The sequence below is a fragment of the Rutidosis leptorrhynchoides genome, chromosome 1 (genome assembly GCF_046630445.1).
Source record: "Rutidosis leptorrhynchoides isolate AG116_Rl617_1_P2 chromosome 1, CSIRO_AGI_Rlap_v1, whole genome shotgun sequence".
NCBI lineage: Eukaryota > Viridiplantae > Streptophyta > Magnoliopsida > Asterales > Asteraceae > Rutidosis > Rutidosis leptorrhynchoides.
In genome coordinates, this window is record NC_092333.1 from 371,846,473 (window position 1) to 371,864,049 (window position 17,577).

The following is a 17,577-nucleotide window of genomic DNA, read 5'->3' on the forward strand; positions in this document are numbered from 1 at the left end:
ACCCTATATAGCAAGCTACCATCATTCATCTTCTCAAGGTTTACATGTTAGTTTCTTAATAGCTAGCGCCTACGACTTTGCTAGGGGCCTTCTGATCAACGACCGTTATCGAATGTGGACTTAATCACTTGGCCACCCCGCCGACATCATCATGTCGGCCAGGGTTATTCACGGTAGCCGGACCGGAGAGCCTTGTTATAAGATCCTTAAACCCCCCCTTTACGTATTGAACAGGCATATTGACCCTACGGAAAATATATGCATGATCATAAACCATAATATTATTAAAAATCGAAACTTTCTACTTTATTTTTAGGTCGAGTTTCCCACAGTCTACTCCATGATTCTAATCTCTTAACGTGTTGATGAATTGCATAGAGAGCGAAAGCCGTTAGCTTTATTTTGAGTATACTTTAGATATGTTTCAATGTGACAACGCGTAATCTATCTGCCTGTAAAAAATTAAACCAATGACTTTATACAAACGCATGAAAAAATTAAACCAATGACTTTATATAAACCAATGATGTAACATTATGAATGAAGAAGTGAAATATATTTTAATCACGCGATCTAAATACTTTTGCATAACATATAACTTGCTAATTTGCTCAAACATGTTATTTTGATAATTGGAGAAAGCAGCATGATCTCCTCTGTCAACAAACGTCTTTTCAGCAGATTTGTCTGATAGATATTTTTTCAAGTTATCCATGTCATTTGTAATTTTAACCTCCTTTTGAATAGTTGTTAATTTAAGTGATTCCGTTTGTTCAGTTTAATTTTGTGACAATTCAATGTGGTTTAAAAGTAATTCCAATGTGTGAAACATAATAACGGACTAAATAATGACTATTTTAGTATTTGATGTTAATACAATCAAAGATATTTGAACATTTGATACAACATTTTCAGTTAAAAAATAATTATCATTAATGAACTTACCTTAAGCAAATCTATAGGGTGCATTCCACGCAAGTTTGACCAAGTGACATTCACGTGACGTTAATAATTGACATGACAAAATATTTTTGCATATGTTCTTTTATGCATATTGTTATAATAATAATAATAATATAGATATGGATAGTCAATTTTGGTGTATACATATAGTCAATTTTGGTACACAAAGTATGTATTTTTATATTGAGATTTTAGGCTATAAATACTCATGAATGCAAGCATTAAAACTTGCACCATTTCTCACACTTACAAAGTGTTTCTTTCTTTCTCTCCATTATCATCTTTGTTCTTACACTTCATTATTAGTATTCTAAATCAAGAATCAAATCACTAAAGGTAGTTATAAGCCTACTGAATTATAACATCAAGAATCAAACCACTAAAGGTAGTTATAAGCCTACTGAATTATAACATCAAGAATCAAACCACTAAAGGTAGTTATAAGCCTACTGAATTATAGATATGGATAGTCAATTTTGGTGTATACATATAGTCAATTTTGGTACACAAAGTATGTATTTTTATATTGAGATTTTAGGCTATAAATACTCATGAATGCAAGCATTAAAACTTGCACCATTTCTCACACTTACAAAGTGTTTCTTTCTTTCTCTCCATTATCATCTTTGTTCTTACACTTCATTATTAGTATTCTAAATCAAGAATCAAATCACTAAAGGTAGTTATAAGCCTACTGAATTATAACATCAAGAATCAAACCACTAAAGGTAGTTATAAGCCTACTGAATTATAACATCAAGAATCAAACCACTAAAGGTAGTTATAAGCCTACTGAATTATAACACGTTATCAGCACGATAATCTTAATACTAAATATGGTTGGCTCTGCCACCAAAATGATATATGGTCGGTTATACCACCAAAATGATATATGTTCGGTTATACCACCAAAATGATATATGGTCGGTTATACCACCAGAATGATATAGGTCGGTTATACCACCTGAAAAAATATATGGTCGACACTGTCGCCAAATTTTCATTTATGTTTACTAATATTTATATTTTTGTTATATAACATTTATTTATGATTGCTTACACATGGTCGACACTGTCACCTACTTATCATTTATGTTATATTAAATTTATGTTTAATGTTTATATACTTATGAATATAAATTGACTCTAATTTATCATGATGTTTGTTTTAATTTTTGATAATAGAAAATGTCGAATCTGGAAAAGCTTAAATTTACTCCTTTAGAATCAACTGGAAACAACTACATGCCATGGGTTATAAAAGTAAAAATGCATCTTAAATCAATGGGCATTCTTGAAACCATAAATGAAAACAACACTTGTTCTGAAAAAGAACAAGCTACGGCATGTTGCTTTATTCATCAACATATTGATGAATGCTTACAAAATAATTATGTGACTGTAGAAGATCCCCATGTTTTATGGGAAGGTCTCAAAAGCAGATTCAATAATCAAAGAGAAATTTTACTTCCAGCTGCAATGGAACAATGGAGAACATTAAGGTTCCAAGACTTTAAGAAAGTAAATGAATACAGCTCAGCTCTGTATAATACATGTTCACAACTTAAATTCTGTGGACATGAAATTAGTGATGCAGACATGATGGAGAAAACTTTCTCCACAATGAATGCTGCAAACATCACAGTGCAAAGAAATTTGAGAATGCTAAAGTTCAAAACATATCCTGAACTTAATTCATATCTCTTAGTTGCAGAGCAAAATGATGAGCTATTAATGAAAAATCAGCAATCCCGTCCTACTGGTACACTTGCAATCCCTGAAGCAAATACTGCAAATAATTATAAACAGGGACAAGGACGCGGGCAAGGTCGTGGTTATAATAACCATCACCATCATCATGCCAAAAGCCATAACTATGGTAGAAACCATCCTTATGGTAATGGTAATGGGCGTGGACGTGGTCGTGGTCGTGGCCGTGGTGGTCAAAGAAATAGTAATCCACGAAAATATAAATATCAACCACAAAACAAGCCCATTAAACAAGATGTTGAAGAAAATTCTTCTAAAAATTCTGAAGAATCTTGCTACAGATGTGGTAGAATGGGCCACTGGGCTAATACTTGCCGAACATCTAAACATCTTGTTAAGATGTATCAGGATTCGCTGAAAGGTAAAGAAAAGGAAGTAAATTTTGTGGATAATATTGATCCAACAGTCACTGAGAAACCATCTGATTTATATGAAGATTTCTTGAATGTTTAAGTTGTGTGTCTTTTAAAAAATAAACGATTTAATATCGTCTGTCTTTGTCATTATGTTTGCTAAATGTTTCAGTACTATCTATTTGCGTTTAAAATATTGTGTAATATTAATGTACTCACTATTTATTTCTTATATATGAAGTTCAATATGAATTTTGCTGGAATACAACATCAATCAAGTGGTGGAGATCTCTGTATAGCAGACAGTGGAACTACACACACTATACTTAAATCCGAGAAATATTTTATTGATCTAAAACCAACGGAAGGAACTATACATACAATATCAGGACCTGCTAACTTGATAAAAGGGATAGGAAAGGCAAATTTCATACTACCAAATGGTACAAAATTTTTAATAAATGATGCCTTATTTTCTCCCAAGTCAAGCAGAAATTTATTGAGTTTCTCCGACATATACCTTAACGGGTATGATTATCAGTCAGTGACAACAGAAAATGAGAAATATTTAAGTATCACTGACAAGAGTCATGTGGTTGAAAAACTGCCAAGACTTAGTTCTGGATTACATTATACACATATAAATGTACCAGAAATACATATGGTAGTTAACGAAAAATATATTGATCCTGGTGTATTCAGTTTATGGCATAACAGATTAGGCCATCCAGGATCAACAATGATGAAAAGGATTATTGAATGTACTCATGGACATCCACTAAAGGATAGAAAAATCCATCATGATACAATGGTTCCATGTACATCTTGCTCTCTTGGAAAATTGATAACTAGACCCTCACCACTTAAGGTTGAGAAAGAATCACCAATGTTTCTTGAAAGAATTCAAGGTGATATATGTGGACCAATTCATCCACCATGTGGACCATTTAGATATTTCATGGTTCTAATAGACGCATCTAGCAGATGGTCTCATGTTTGTCTGTTATCAAGCCGTAATGTGGCATTTGCAAAATTTCTTGCCCAAATTATTAAATTGAGAGCTCATTTTCCTGATTACACCATTAAAAGGGTGAGACTTGATAATGCTGGTGAATTTACATCTCAAGCATTTAATGACTATTGCATGTCTATAGGAATTGTTGTTGAACATTCTGTTGCTCATGTGCATACACAAAATGGTTTAGCCGAGTCATTGATTAAACGTTTACAGTTAATCGCTAGACCATTGATAATGAGAACAAAACTCCCTGTATCTATATGGGGTCATGCAATTTTACATGCTGCTGCATTGATTCGCATCAGACCAAGTGCAAGTCATAAATATTCCCCCCTACAACTTGCTTTTGGTCAAGAGCCAAATATTTCCCATCTTAGAACATTTGGTTGTGCAGTGTATGTTCCAATTGCGACACCACAACGTACAAAAATGGGTCCTCAAAGGAGGTTGGGAATATATGTTGGATATGAAACATCTTCAATATTAAGGTATATTGAACCTATGACAGGTGACGTTTTTACAGCACGTTTTGCTGATTGTCATTTTAATGAAACATTGTTCCCTAGATTAGGGGGAGAAATGAAAAATAAAGAAAATGATGTTTCATGGTGTGAACCTCAATTAAAGTATCTTGATCCTCGCACAAAAGAATGCGAGACAGAAGTTCAAAAAATAATGCATATACAAGAACTTGCAAATCAATTGCCTGATGCATTTACAGATACAAAAACGGTGACAAAATCATATATACCAGCAGTAAATACTCCAGCTCGAATTGAAATTCCAAAAGCTGGCAATAACGTCACTCATGAATCTTTGCCACGTCAGAAACGTGGAAGACCAATCGGTTCAAAGGATAAAAATCCTCGAAAAAGAAAATCAGCTGATAATGAAGTAAAAGAAAGTGTTCAAGAAGAACCACAAATCAGTACTCCTACTGCAGAGGAGATTGATGATGTCAATACAGAAATTGCAATCAATTATGCATATTCAAAAATATTATGGAACCGAAATGAAATGAAAAATCTTGATGAGAAATTTTCATTTAATGTTGCATATGACATCATGAATAATGATGATGATCCAGAACCAACATCTATGGTTGAATGTCAAAATAGACATGATTGGGCTCAATGGAAAGAAGCAATACGAGCTGAATTAGAATCACTCAATAAAAGAAAAGTTTTCGGATCCATCATTCTCACTCCTAAAGATGTGAAACCTTTAGGATACAGATGGATTTTTATCCGAAAAAGAAATGAGAAAAATGAAGTTACAAGGTATAAAGCTAGACTTGTAGCTCAAGGTTTTTCTCAAAGACCGGGAATTGATTATGAAGAAACTTATTCCCCTGTTATGGATGCAATTACTTTTAGGTACTTAATCAGTCTGGCAGTTTCTAAAAATTTAGAAATGCATCTCATGGATGTTGTGACTGCTTACCTATATGGATCACTTGATAGTGATATATATATGAAGATACCTGAAGGATTTAAGGTACCAGAAGCATCAAATGCAAAACCCAAAGAAATGTATTCGATTAAATTACAAAGATCTTTATATGGGTTAAAATAATCGGGACGTATGTGGTATAACCGATTAAGTGATTACTTGATAAGTAAAGGGTATACAAATAACCTTACTTGCCCTTGTGTTTTCATTAAGAAAACAACATCCGGATATGTGATCATAGCTGTTTATGTTGATGATCTTAACATCATAGGTACAAATAAAGAGATCTATGAAGCCATTCAACTTCTAAAGAAAGAATTTGAAATGAAAGATCTCGGAAAAACCAAGTATTGCCTTGGTTTACAAATTGAGCATATGCCTAATGGTTTACTTGTACATCAAACAACATATACTGAAAAGATTTTGAAACGTTTCAATATGGACAAGGCAAAACCATTAAGTACTCCTATGGTTGTTAGATCACTCAATGTTGAAACTGATCCATTTCGTCCATGTGAAGATCATGAAGATATTCTTGGACCAGAAGTACCATATCTTAGTGCAATTGGAGCTCTTATGTATCTTACAAATTGTACAAGACCTGACATTTCTTTTGCAGTTAATTTGTTGGCAAGGTTCAGCTCTGCTCCTACCAAAAGACACTGGAATGGGATCAAACACATATTTCGATACCTTCGAGGAACTACTGATTTAGGATTATTTTATTCTAACGAATCAAAACAAGATTTGGTTGGTTATGCAGATGCAGGTTATTTATCTGATCCACATAAAGCTAAATCTCAAACTGGATATGTATTCCTAAATGGAGGTACTGCAATATCATGGCGTTCTCAAAAACAAACACTTGTTGCTACATCGTCAAATCATGCCGAAGTGATTGCATTACATGAAGCTACTCGAGAATGTTTTTGGTTGAGATCAATGACACAACTCATTACTGATTCTTGTGGACTAGAACGCGATAAAAGTCCAACAACTATCTATGAAGATAATGCAGCTTGCATAGCACAGATGAAAGAAGGGTACATCAAAAGTGACCGAACAAAACACATACCACCTAGATTCTTCTCATACACTCAAAATCTCATTAAGGACAACCAGATTGAAATGAGATATGTGCAATCTAGCAAAAACTCTGCTGATCTTTTCACGAAAGCACTTCCAACTGCTATTTTCAGAACACACGTTCATAACATTGGCATGAGACATGTTCAAAAGATGTAACAGCTGAAGCGATGTCTACTTGAGGGGGAGTCAACTTCATGCTGCACTCTTTTTCCCTTAGCTAAAGTTTTTTCCCACTGGGTTTTCTTTAGCAAGGTTTTTAACGAGGCAGTAATTTATAGTTGATCTTCAACAAAATAAAATTGCTATCCAAGGGGGAGTGTTATAATAATAATAATAATATAGATATGGATAGTCAATTTTGGTGTATACATATAGTCAATTTTGGTACACAAAGTATGTATTTTTATATTGAGATTTTAGGCTATAAATACTCATGAATGCAAGCATTAAAACTTGCACCATTTCTCACACTTACAAAGTGTTTCTTTCTTTCTCTCCATTATCATCTTTGTTCTTACACTTCATTATTAGTATTCTAAATCAAGAATCAAATCACTAAAGGTAGTTATAAGCCTACTGAATTATAACATCAAGAATCAAACCACTAAAGGTAGTTATAAGCCTACTGAATTATAACATCAAGAATCAAACCACTAAAGGTAGTTATAAGCCTACTGAATTATAACACATATAAGCTCATCGTAACGTTCATTGATTTGTTTAATAGTCGGAAAAAATATGAGCATTAGTGCCATTAGAAGTGTAAGCAGAGACACGTTATCTGTTGGTACCATATGACCACTATTACCTAATGTGTTATTATATGTTACCTAGCTAACCACCCATCATTATTATATTGCACCCTTATTAACACAACTGATTACATTATTCATTACATTGTGCATCCACGCTTACAAATACAAAATATCGTCTACATATCTTGAGTCATTCAAATTGGGTTAATGAAAATCGCAACAGCTTGCTGTCACAATACCATGTTGGTTAATGAAAAAAACATTAGCAAAATGGCTCCCAATCTAACACTTTTTTAACATGACTTGATACAAGTGAACTTTGGTCAAGAAACTAATTTTTACGAACTTACAAAAAATATCGCAACACAAAACAATTAACCTTATTCTGAGCAATCCTCGATCTTTCTCTAGCTTCAAAATATTAAATCCACCAACATCAAGCTCTAACCACCTTTATTCCGCCATCAGCGGACATAAGGAACTGTAGGTTAGTAAAACAGACATTGGATTAAAAGAAAAAGAAACATAAATGTCAAAAGAGCCGCCCTTGACGATGGAAATCCAAAAGTATCCCACAACACAAATGCATCCTACAAATCTGCAATCATGAGTATATTTCAAAATCAGTAACATAAAAAAATAAGGCGTAATGATTAATAAGAAAAAAGTTCCTATCGTGAGTAGAAACAATAGAAACACATTTGTAGTTATTGGCTGCTGCTTCTGAGTTCTGACTAAATTTCCTATTTCGGGTAGAAGCAGGCAGCTACAACCTTTTTAGCTGCCAAAGAGAATTGATCACCCTGGAAATTCAGATTTCAGATTTATAAAGTATTTGAGTTCATAATATACATTATTGTCTACGACATATTAGCTGCAGTGACATTTTAATATATATATTGTGTCTTTAGTAAGTTATCGGGTATTACCTACCTGGCCAAAGCTGAGCTCAAAGCCTAAACTCAATCATGTTCTTCAAGAGTTACGTTCCACCTAATCAAGGTATTCAGTTAAACTCAACATTGATCTGCAACACCGAATGTCAAGATAATGATTTCATAATATTCATAAGGAACTGACACTAATAGTGGCAGAATAGAAAGGATGTTATACAACTTTACCTCAAATAATACCATATCTTCCTCAGTTGGCCAACCTCATATTTTAAAATTATAATTCTAACTAAACCATATGCAATGGAAATATCATAACCTCACCCAAACTTAGTATTTATACAACTTAAGGTGTATTTAGAATAATAGATTTTGATAAGTGGGAATGCGCAGTGAGAATGAGGGAAAATGATATGAAGCATTAGATTAAGGGATTTGGGTTTGGAAATTTGGGAATGAAACCCATAAAATTAGGGGTGTTCAGTATTTGATTTGAAACCGTTTGATAAATGGTTTTCGGATCGAGTAAAACCGAAACCGAATTTGAATTCGGTTTTCGGTTCGGTTTTCGATTTTGAAAGTATCTATTTGTTTCTATTTGTTTATTAATCCCAATTAATGTTATTAGATCTTTGAAAGTATCTATTTGTTTCGATTTGTTTATTAATCCCAACTAATGTTATTAGATCTTTGAAAGTATACGGTAACATGATTTGTTTAAGATCTAAATATTACTTCGTAATATATCACTGCCCCAATCATTTAGTACGCCATTTTTTCTAAACTTTAAAAGTGTAAATGGTGGCTCAAAAGTGATACGTGATCTTTTGTTACCAAAATTCCAAAAGGATATTTTGATCTGGTGGCTCGAATTCGGTTTTCGGTTTTGATTTTGAATTCGGTGTTAGGTTCAGTTTTCGGTTTTGCTCTAAAAAAATTTAAAACATAATACACAGACCCGAAGAAACCGAGTAAACCGAAAACCGAATCGATGAACACCCTTACATAAAAGGATACTTTTCATACCCTGATAAGAAGATGGGCTTCGAAATAACTCCTAGTATACCTTCTTCAACATCGCCTTGTACTTTTATTCTTAAACTTGACTGCACAAATCACCCAACTTAGTATTACACTTGCAAATTGATAACCAAAAACAAACCAATCAGTTTTCAAAGTATTTTAACAGCATAAAGAACAACATTTTGTTAAAATTTAGTAGATAAAATCAGACTTTTTGACCCTCATTTATTTTAACCCAATACCCAACCTGCTAGATACGCTCATTAGGCAACCTATATAAAGGCCTGGACGTCACATAAGAGAAAATACCTTCAAAAATAGTTGCCCCCGGTTTTCCTAAGCTCCACCATGTGCAACGCAGCAACGATAGAGCCACTTTAAAAACCTGTGTAGCTGCTTCAAGGTGGCCTTCTATTCCAGTTTTTAGCTGCTTCAAGGTGTCCTTTTATTCAAGTTTTTTCACCTTATAAATTTATCTGTAAAAACGATACACATGAAGAAAACAACATGCCAACATGTAAAGAAGAATTAAAGCAAAATAAGATGAATATTACCTTTTGAGTTTTGCTTGTAAACATAAAAGCCCGTGGGTTTTGTGGTTTCTTCGATTTTAGACACAATCTCATTAGCAGGACACTTGGTTGCAAAAGTTGTTTCTATCTTTACATAGCCCTGTTGTGTTAAACACCAAACACGCAACGATCATCTAGTAAAAAATTTAAGCACACATTTTCTTAGGACTATGCTAATGAACATTTGGCATATCATATCGTGGGCTTCTAATACATTTTCTAAACTGAAACCTCCTTGCGTTTGATATCAACTCTAACGCATTCATTGATTCAGGCTTTTGTTTCTTTTCTGTAACATTATGTAAGGAATGATTGAAGCTTTCCTGTTACTACATCAAGGAACTCTAAATAGGCCAAAGTAAGTATTAAACAAATATACATAAAATACTTCCAATCCAAATACCTTTTAATTAAAATCCCAAATACCTACATGGATCGTCGAATGAAGGATAGGGTCAAACAACATGGTTCCCTTTGAACATAATCTAACCGATATTACTTATGAAACATCGAACGCAATCGATCTCTAGATGATGGGGACCTATTCACTGAATAAATTAACATAAGCCATAAAAAATTAACAATTATCAACTATAATGGAAACTATTTAATAATAAAGTAGGGTTTATATATCATAATAATCGAAAAATGTCTGCAACAAAAATAAAAAAGAATAACACATTATTGAGAATAGTTAAAACCTAAATTATATGTGCTTTACCACGGACTTAGGTTAAGCAAATCCAAACAGCAATTTTCAGAAAATCGATTGTATTGATAGGATCGTTCAAGCAAATCGAATCAGCAGTTTTCAGAAAAACAGATAGATTGTACTGATAGGATCGACCAAATCATTGCTTTAGTTTTGTTGATTTGTACATGAAGGATTGCACTGGAGTCTACGGATGGATTACATTTAGGGTTTTTGGTGGAACTCATCAAATGAAATTGGTATTAGGTGTCACGTTCCTTTTTTTAGTTCCAGGGGTACAAACGTAATTGTAATTTGCCATATGACGAATATGAAGTCATAAAATCACGCCATCAATTATATAAAAGGAGTTTAATGAGTTTTTTTATTTTTCTGAAAAAATAGAGCAATATATTTAAAACAATACAATCTAACGCATATTGATGGAGAAAATGTAGTTACGAAGGCCCAAACCCATTTCATACATGCCATCAAACTTACAATCTGACAACAGGCATATTACAAAAAAAAAAAAATGACTCAATAATTTTAACCAAACCCATTCTATTAAAATGTTGCAACAACAAAGGACCTAGGATTTGATATTTAGAATGCAAACCCGATGACGATCATGTTGTTTAACCGATAGTTGTTGGCAACGGTTGTTGATGATAACTATCACTTTTAATTCTTTATGTCTTCTTGTCTTGATACTTCCAATCTGCACAAGTGACCTACAAACAAAGAAGCGAGAATAGGTTGATCCAGCCTACTTCAACCTACAAACAAAGAAGCTAGAGCATGCACAATTAACCTTAGCCGACTTTGAAAAAATGAGAAAAAAAAACTTGCTAATGCACAATACGTACTCTCCATATGTTATTTTGATAGAATGTCGACTATCAATTGTGATCTCCAAAGTTTGACCTATGGTAGTGATCTTCATATGACTAAAACATTTGTTTCAACACACAAGCATTGACTTTCTAAAACTGCAAATCAAAATTAGTCATTCATCTTTGTAATATGTTCATAACAAAAATCTGAGGTAATGAAAAATTATTCTAATACACCATCCATTACAACTTTAAAAACTGACTTTTACATGTCAATTCAGCCTCAAAGTTGACTATCAGTGACTCTCTGCTTCCATAAAATTTTATAGAAGTGTACTTCCTGCTTACAAAAACCATCATAGTACTTCAAAGTTTGTTTGAAAAAACATATAAACAACCATAATTAAGCAATATAAAGACGCAATATTCAAGTATAAATTTGCAATTTATTGGCAATCTGGAGATGTTCATATAGCAACAGTAATGAACCAAACCACTATGATACAATTATAGTGACTCATAAGCAACAACCATAAATAAATTTTATGAAAATCAGAAGACCTTTAAGAAAACCTAATTCCTAGAGTGAGCAATTAAAATTAAAATAAAGATGAATCAAAAAACATATTAACCTAATGATTTCAGAATTTGATTATATGTATCGAACCTAATGATCGATTAAATATGAAAAAGTATATTGAAATAAGTTGTTATTACCTGATTTCATAGATGTTGGGTTTGATTGATAAACCGTAATCTTCAAGATATCGTCCGATTTCGCCAAGAGAAATGAGATTAATCATCTTCAAAGCTTTCAATTATGTTGGGCGATTCATCATCTGTTTTCTTAGACTAACGCATTGACAATCTACATGTTAACTCCATCGAAATACAACTCATCTTCATTCACTCGTCGTATCCATTATATCATTTTCCGTCTATACTCGTGAAAGGACCCGTCCTAATCCACCTGGACGAAGTCATCAACATTTGGTCCCATTGCGATGATCGGCTCCAAGTAATGTCCTTATATTGAGCAAATGCACAGCGGAAGACTTAATTCGTACCTGAGAATAAACATGCTTTAAAGTGTCAACCAAAAGGTTGGTGAGTTCATAGGTTTATCATAACAATCATTTCAATATGTTAATAGACCACAAGATTTCATAATCATAAACATAATACACTCGCAAGTGTATGTAAAGCATTCTAAGTGGTTGAGCACTTGGTAACCATACTTAACATTTAATCAACGTCTCATATTCCCTTTATTATGAAATCTCACTACACCGTACCAAGTGTAGTCACCAAAACGAAGTACCGTGCAACCGTTGAATACTGGTCGTCCAGTCCGGTTGGGGTTGTCAGGCCCGATAGATCTATCAACAGGATTCGCGTTTACAATACCCATGTAAATAGTAGTTACCAAGCTACAGGGAAATATGCCAGTGGTACAACTCAACGTAGAATATATTTTTAAGTACTTGTGTCTATTTTGTAAACATTTATAAAAGCAGCGCATGTATTCTCAGCCCAAAAATATATATTGCAAAAGCAATTAAAAAGGGAGCAAATGAAACTCACTTTTGCCTTGAAGGTATTTAATTCGACTTGGTCTCCGATAGATATCACGAACCTAACCATATATATAATATATCAACATATTTTCTTTTTAAGTAATCGTTACATATATATATATACTTTAAATATTTTCTTAGTCCGTAGTTAGCAGTCCGATGTTAGTGGTCCACAATTAGTTGCTTAAATAAAATAAATAAAGACCCCATCGTATTCGTATTGATTAGAATTAATCTTGACCCATGGTACCATGTTGTCAAATGACGTGTTGCGTACATAAAGTATCGTGTTGTCAAATGACGTGTTGCGTACAATCATGAGGTCTTATGATTAATCTTCTCGTGTTGTTTACGGGTGGTCTTGAAATATATAAAATCAAATCATAAGTAATTATATATAAAATATCATATTAATTAGAAAAGATATGATTAATTTACTTTTTCTCCAAATATTTTCGTAGCTAAACTAGCTTCGGATACCCAATCTTGTTTTAGTCGTAGTTTCTTCATTACAACTCCGTTTTTGTTGGTTCAACTTGCCACTTCCTTGGATCGAGTCAAATTTTAAGAATATGAACTGAAAATACCTTAGTTTGTATTCGAAATCATAGGTTATAGGTCAAACTTTGGTGAAACTTATGAAAGTGATCATTTTCTATCATAAAAACAACATTTAATGATCATTTTTCTAAAAATACTTACACTTTGAGTTAAACCATGAAATTTTTATGTGTTAACATATTCATAAGAAATATCATTTTTCCAGAACATGAACTTCCAATTCAAAGTTCAAGATGGTTTTTAATTATCCAACCCAAAACAGCCCCCGGTTGCACTCCGACGACGTAGATTCAGTTTTTAAGATGTTCTTTGTAAAACCAAGTTATATCTTGTTAGGTTAGCATATAATTATGATATATTACAGGTTTTGAAGTGTTTTAAAGTCAAGTTAGAAGGATCTATTTAGTTTGCGAACAAGTTTGTAATCATTCAAACTATGTTCTTGTTGTTAAAATTTTATACCACAAAATAAGATAGCTATATGAATATGAATTGAATAAGATTATGAACAAGGTTACTACCTCAAGTTACTTGGACAAAGTTACTGCAAAAGATAAAAAATAATCTTGGAATCAAAGAGTGGTGGAGTTAGATCAAAAGGTTGGAAGTAAACTTCTTCAAATGGGTGGTTATTTTGATATGTTCTTGAAAGAGTTTTCTTATGGTGTTTAAGGCTTGTAATTGAAGCTAAATAATAGTGAAAATGCTTGGAGATGATCAAGTATGAAGTTAGGAGTATTTTGAGAGAGAAATGAGGGTGTAGGTATGAGAAAATTGAGTGAAGAAATGATGTTCATTTATAAAAACGTTTTGAGTTATAAAGAAAGAAAAGGATTTCTAATTTTGTTTTCTTACTAATAATTCATACTACTTGACAAATCCTAGTTACCTCATATCTAGAGCAGTAATAATGTTGATTAGGATGTTGATTTGATGTGTATATACCAATAGTAAATACGTATAGAAGCTGGGTATGATACGGGTACATATACCCTAGATATACGTATAGAAATCTTGAGGAAACGGAACGAGAATTCAAATATAGCTATCTTTTGTGAATATACTTATATTGTTTTATGTGTTTAAGTCCTTAAAAAGTGATTAAATACATTATATATACGATACATGTATAAGCATTATAGATTATAAGTATATATATCAAAGAATGTTATGTATAGTTATCGTTTTGAAAACTTAAGTTAGTAGTTTCAAAATATACTTATAACTCATTGTAATTAGTACACAATGAGATGTTAAACCATCCTTAGATCATGTTAAATATATATAAATACATAGATATACACAAACATATAATTATCGTATGTTATATAGTTCGTGATATCATCGGTCATATTGGACGGTCAAACGTTGTGTAAAACTCTTTTAAAAAACACAAGTCTCAACAATTTGGATTGCTTATCATGTTGGTATGGTTTAATTTATGTAAATATTAATCTCATAAGTATAATTTGGTCGGAAAATTCCGGGTCATTACAGTACCTACCCGTTAAAGAAATTTTGTCCCCGAAATTTGATAGAGGTTGTTATGGATAACAATAAGAAGGTTTTCATGACAAATATAATGTGATAATGGAGTTTTATCATCATTGAGTAATGTAGATAAAACGATTCGATTATGCGAAGAATATAAATGAGACTATCGTAAAAGAGTGAGATGAGTAAAATATATTCGTCTTAACCGATGACGTAGTTATGATTGATTTCCGGGATTTAAGGGATTTAAAGAGAATCTTACGTAATAAGATTTGGTTCTTTGGTGATTAAGGAAATCAGGATCTTTTTTGATTATATGCAATAATCTGTTTCGATTGCTCTATCGGATATTTCACTATAAATTCACCCCTTCGTTTCCTTATTTTCCACGACTCACACCTTCTATTCTTTCTCCCTTGATTCTTACTTTAAAGCATTCATCAATATGCTCCATCCAGTCCTGATTCTTGATATACTCCTAACTTTTATATCTGTCATTCTTCTTTTTCATCTACCACCAGAAGAATCTATTTACTTCTACTATACTCTTGTGTTTATAGTGTTTCTAATTCTCCCGTGTCTCTATATTGCTATCTGCATCGATATACACGGTTTGTAATTTCGGGGTTATTATAGGAGTTTATATTCTTCATTATTTTTCGGAGCTTCATGCTTTCGTTTTCTCTTCCCGACTTCGAGTCAAGCTAGTAATGGTCCGGAATTCGTAGATATGAAATTCAGAATGAACATAGCCAATGCTCTAAGAAGAAAATGGTAATAGAACGATTTTGATTTGTTAAATTACCAGAATACCCTGGAGAAGACCGAGTCATCCAGAAAAATATTCTCTTGATATGTTTAGAGATTAGATAGAATGTAAGAGTCGTGTAAATGGCACATGATGACGGTACTGTGAATCATCATGCTTCATTAGAAACTCAGCATGACTTACTGTAATATAATGACGTTGATCAAGTGTCATTATATTATACTAATCCATGCTTCAGTTCCCAACACTACTTCAAAACATTCATATTTTAAACTCGAAGGTTTCAGAATTTAGAAACTAACACAGTTTCTTTTATGTTGCAGATATTACGGAGAGATAAATGATCTCAGATAAGAATAGTTGTGAAAATATCGCCAGAAATATGGAGGATATTTATAATAGAACATACGAGAATATCTTAGAATTTCTAATATCAATGGATGATGAAGAAGATTTGTCTGTGAAGGTTTAGAATGAGAAATAAGATGTTTGCTAACGATTTCAGCAGGCACAGAATCATTTGGATTCTTTGAAGGCAAACTTATTCTTTGTGATTTGTCCACGGCTTTCTTCATATTTTCGCATAATCCGCTTTTCGGTACTAAATTTTCTATCGAGCGTTCCTAACACTCCTTTCTTTATCATCAAACTTTTGTCCATTAAGATCATCTACAACATGCTGCTTCGTCAGCATTTTCAAAGTTAACTGATCTGAGTCATCGGTTATCAAACCGAGGTAGTTTCAGGAGAATTGTGTTTTTTTAGAATGATTAATCGCTGATGGTAATATTGTGGAATATAAAAGGTTCCCCAGTAACAATAAAGAGTACGCATATATATCGCGGTTATAATAAAGTTGTTTCGGATGAAAAGTCGGAGTTGACTTGCTGGAGCTGTGACAAAATTAGCTACTTTGGAAAGGGATTGCAAAACGATCTTCGGTAATAACAATGTCAAAGGAACTAGAACAGATACGTGTCAAACGTTTACTCAGTTTCCGAGGGTTTTCAGGTGCATAACTATATGCATCAATCTTTTCTTCCGTAGATGAAGTGCGGTTGGTTTATCCTCTCGATTGAGGTGTTTTTAAGAATCATGATAGATTTGAACGCTGATTGTAATCATCGAGATACAATGAGGTTTAAGATGAAATCAAGTGGCAATCTTGAAGAAATGTTTAGTTTCATATGTTATAATCAATATTTTAATTCATTTTAATTGTCCAATGTCATTAGTCCACAGTCGATAGTCCACAGTAACAGTCCAATAATTCATATATAGTTTAATATATAATATACGAATTAATTAATACGTGTCGTGACCCGTATACGTCTCAGACTCGATCACAACTCAAACTATATATATTATTGTAGAATCAACCTCAACCCTGTATAGAGAACTCGATCATTACTGCATATAGAGTGTCTATGGTGATTCCAAATAATATATATAGATGCGTCGATATGATATGTCAAAACATTGTATACGTGTCCTGATATTTAAAGTGCATAAAATAATTACAGAAATTAAATGACGATAAATAAAAGTGCGATAATTAAATTGCGATAAATAAACTGCGATAAGTAAAATGTAATCAGTTAGCTAGGAACAGTTAGCTGGAACAGTTAGCGTGGGTTCTTAACAAAAATTTTCATAGTTAATTTGTTTGTTTCTAACAGATTTTATTTTGTCATATGTTTTCTTCTTATGCCACTTGTTGGATTCTGGGAAGTCAAAATCCAAATATGAAATTGAATGAAA

At 32.7% G+C, this 17,577-nt stretch overlaps 1 long non-coding RNA gene across 3 annotated transcripts; it reads right to left on the reverse strand.

The window, feature by feature from the left end:
- Positions 1-7,527: 7,527 nt before the first annotated feature.
- On the reverse strand, positions 7,528-10,798 carry LOC139871020 (uncharacterized). 3 transcript variants are annotated; one of them, XR_011766634.1, is made up of 4 exons: positions 10,610-10,798; positions 9,871-10,436; positions 9,626-9,792; positions 7,528-9,399 (listed from the first exon to the last, which is right to left on the reverse strand). It is a non-coding gene; the product is annotated as an uncharacterized lncRNA (long non-coding RNA). The 3 variants fall into 3 exon arrangements; XR_011766635.1 differs by having other exon boundaries at positions 7,528-7,998; positions 8,100-9,792; XR_011766633.1 differs by having other exon boundaries at positions 7,528-9,792.
- Positions 10,799-17,577: the final 6,779 nt, after the last annotated feature.